This window comes from Gallus gallus, chromosome 2 (genome assembly GCF_016699485.2).
Source record: "Gallus gallus isolate bGalGal1 chromosome 2, bGalGal1.mat.broiler.GRCg7b, whole genome shotgun sequence".
In the NCBI taxonomy this organism is placed as follows: Eukaryota; Metazoa; Chordata; class Aves; order Galliformes; family Phasianidae; genus Gallus; species Gallus gallus.
The window spans coordinates 128,908,977-128,912,453 of record NC_052533.1 but is presented as its reverse complement, the minus strand read 5'-3'; positions in this window follow the sequence as shown (position 1 = coordinate 128,912,453).

Here is a 3,477-nt window from a genome sequence, read left to right as displayed (position 1 = left end):
AGCAACGAAGATCTTCCTCGCGTTTGTATGGAACTTCCCGTGTTGTGGTTTCTGCCTGTTGCCCCTTGTCCTGTCCATTTGACCCTTGCCCTTCTGACACTTACAAGCATTGATGGGGTCCCCTCTCAGCCCTCCCTTCTCCAGGCTGAGCAGCCCCAGGTCTCAGCCTTTCCTCATACAGAAGATGCTCCAGGCCGCATATCATCTTTGTAGCTCTCTGCTGGGCTCTCTAGAGTCCTTGAACTGAGCACCTCAGATGCTCATCATGCTTGTGTCTTGCACCCCTGCCTTGTACACCCACGTGCCCCTCCTAGATTTCACTTCTGGCTTTTGCAGCACTCTATTTGCTGCTGTTAAACTGGGAACTGAAGGCGCGATAATCGGTGCTTGACTCCAGGCAAACGTATGCCCTCCCTCCCTGGATGCACACACTGGGAGGCAGCCAGGAATGAGCAGTGCTGCAGGTGGGATTCCTGCTAAGCAGAATGCAGCTTGGGCCAGTCAGCCATCCCAGTGGGACACAGGGGTTGGATGCTGTCACACTGATGGTCTTCAGGCACTGCGGGATCGTACTGTGAGGGGGAAGCTGTATCCAGCATGAAAGTTTCTCTCATTCCACGGTAGATGGGCAGGCGTGGCCGCCTCGCTCCAAGCACCTCATGGTGTGGCACAGAAGCTGCGCGCAGCTGAAGCAGAATGCCGCTGCTCCCAGAGGGTGCTGTAGGGCCCTCAGCAGGCCTTGGCTTCCTGCCCCACCCCCCAGGGCCCACTTGGACTCTGGGATGGACTTGGGACACAGAGGGCTCTGATATTGCTGATCAGCCCCGTGCTCTGGAAGCTGATGGCTTCTCAGGTATTCAGCCCACACCGCCATTTTGTGAAGCGACTTCCAGAGAGCACCCACTGCCACAGAACCCCTGGGAGGTTTTTGGCGTGTTTTGACGTGCCTTGCTTTAACTTAAACGTTGGGAAGACTCTTACAGCGTGCTGAGTGCTCACATCCCTTTACATCACTTTGGCTTAAGTTCTATCTGCACTCATAGGAGCTGCATCTTCAGACGTGGCTTATTAACACAGCCTCTGAAGCATTTAGAAGCAATAGAACAATACAGAGCTTGCTTTTCTGTTTTGTTACGACTATTGCCACTAGAGAGCAATGAGCTTGTAAAGGCAAAGCAGGTTGTCTTGGCCTTACACCAAACCATGCTCACTTTTGCAGAGCCCTGCAAAAGATTCACAGGAGCACACTGCCTTCCTGTTCCTCAGCTAACGAAAGCAGGAAGGTGGCAGTGCAAAGGCCGCTGTGCTCACATCCAAATGGCTGAGGCCATTTCTGATGGGTTTATTAAATCAGTCACACGACAGACTGGATAATTTTCATTGCCAAATATTAAGGCTTGAAAGGTTCAGATGAATTAAAAACATCCTTCAAAATAAAAACGTGTAAATAAGGAAAGCAAAATACATTCTTTTTTTTTACCTTTGTAAGTACACTGATGGATTTCCTTTTCACCAGTTGCCACATGGCTGCTCACTTTTGCTCCAAACCTGAGCTGAGGGCAAACCCCAAGACACGCTGCTTGTGGGAATGGGCCCCTGGCCATAAAGCACAATGAGCTATTGGAGCTAAACGCACTTTCCTGCACGCTGGCTGACATGAAAACATACTGGTGGTTTTAATACAGCGATATAACAAGAATATTCATTTGATAATATTAGCTTTTCCTTGCATTTAAAATTGTATCAGGGAAGAGCATGGAGCAGAAATCTGCCCTCAGAACCAGAACACCCCACATCAAACCAACCCTTGGCATGAGCCCACCTGCGCAGTGCTGGAGGAGATGCTGCTGCTGGACACACAAAGTCTGCAGCGACGGCACTGGGAGAAACTTTATGACTTCTTTTTGTTTTCCTTCAGCACCTGAAGTGCTTCAGCCTAGCAGGAGTGGGATTGAGAACGCAATTTTTTTGCCTCATTTAATTTGTCATGCTGTTGCCATCATGCCAGGAGCTTAGCGATGAAGCAAAATGCGATCTCTGTCTATTAATCATTAGTACAAGTATGGTCTCACATAAATCCTATTAACAGAGTTTGTGCTGTGCTGTAGCTGTTCTGGTTTCATGCTGCCTGGTGTATGACACGCGGTGGTGTGTTTCCAATAGCTGCCAGGAACAGCCCCTCTGGATTTGCTGCTTTCTGTGTCTATTCCATGGGGGAATATGGGGAGTATGGGGAGTAAAGCTGCAGAGTAGGCAGGGGATGAAGAAGGGGAGGGTCTGCCTTTACAATTACAGTTTTTCAAAATAGATTTTCAATAATTTGATTTTATACTTTTCCTCATAAAATACAGGCAGACGTGTGATAGAACCCATTATTACTTTCCCCTCACAACATTACAGGGTCAAGTTAATGCTTTTGTACCCCAAGGACTTTGCTAGCTCTATATCACCTTTTAGACATTCTTTGCATGTTTTATTCACAGCAATGGGTGATTTAGGCAAAAGATGTCCCACCTGTCTTCAGCTTTTAGGTGGTATCTCAGTTTGCTGTATTAGATGACGTTGTACATCATCTAATGTACACCAGGTAAACCTCTTTGTAGGTCTCAGATTTTTTCATAAACCTGTTCCCTTTGCACAGGAAAGCAGGCAGAAGCTCAGGTTCACTTGCTTACCTTTCAGTTCAGGTAAGGTTAGGTGGGAAAGGGCCGTTTGTCTCCTAATTTGCAGATATACAGAGTATCCTGAGCACCACTGCGTTCCTGATAGATGCACCAGTCTGTTAATGACGCGTGTAGCCTCATACATGGTAGAGCTCTCCCCTCAGAGAGCCAAAATAGCACAGAAAGGAGGAGGAGGGCATTTAAGATCCTCGGTTCAACGAACACCAGTGACTGCCAGCTGTCAGCTCAGGTTATATCCTGCTGCACTTCTGAAACCAGGTGTCACCTCTTGTCCTGATGTCATTTGTGCAGCCCTTACGGATTTCAGTACTATATCCCATGTCTTTTCAACATCTTCTTAACTAAGTCACCAGCACCCCAAAGACACGGGGAGCTGGTAAGAAACTGAGGAGTTGCCCACTGTGGCAGCTGCAGGAAGATGGGCTGGACTGTCCCCTTCTGTGTGAGTGTAGTTCTAGGGCAGCCTTTGTGTCATCAGGATGTCACACAACAGCACTGTGATTCCAGAACCTGATTGCTCTTAAGTCAGCCTATAGACATACAGACACAAGAATTCAGTATTGCTTAGTGTTACAAATGGTCTGTATATACATTCCATACTTTCAAGATATGTACGTTGTTTTATATAACTAAAACTTGACACCAGTATTTTAAAACTTGTTCTTTCTAGAAAGGTATTTTGTGCACCTGAGGAGAAATTAATTACCTGTGTTATAGCTGTTGGACTTCATCACTCTAAGCTTGCAATATGCCTGGAAGCAAGCTTACTTCCGAAGCTTTCACACCATATCCA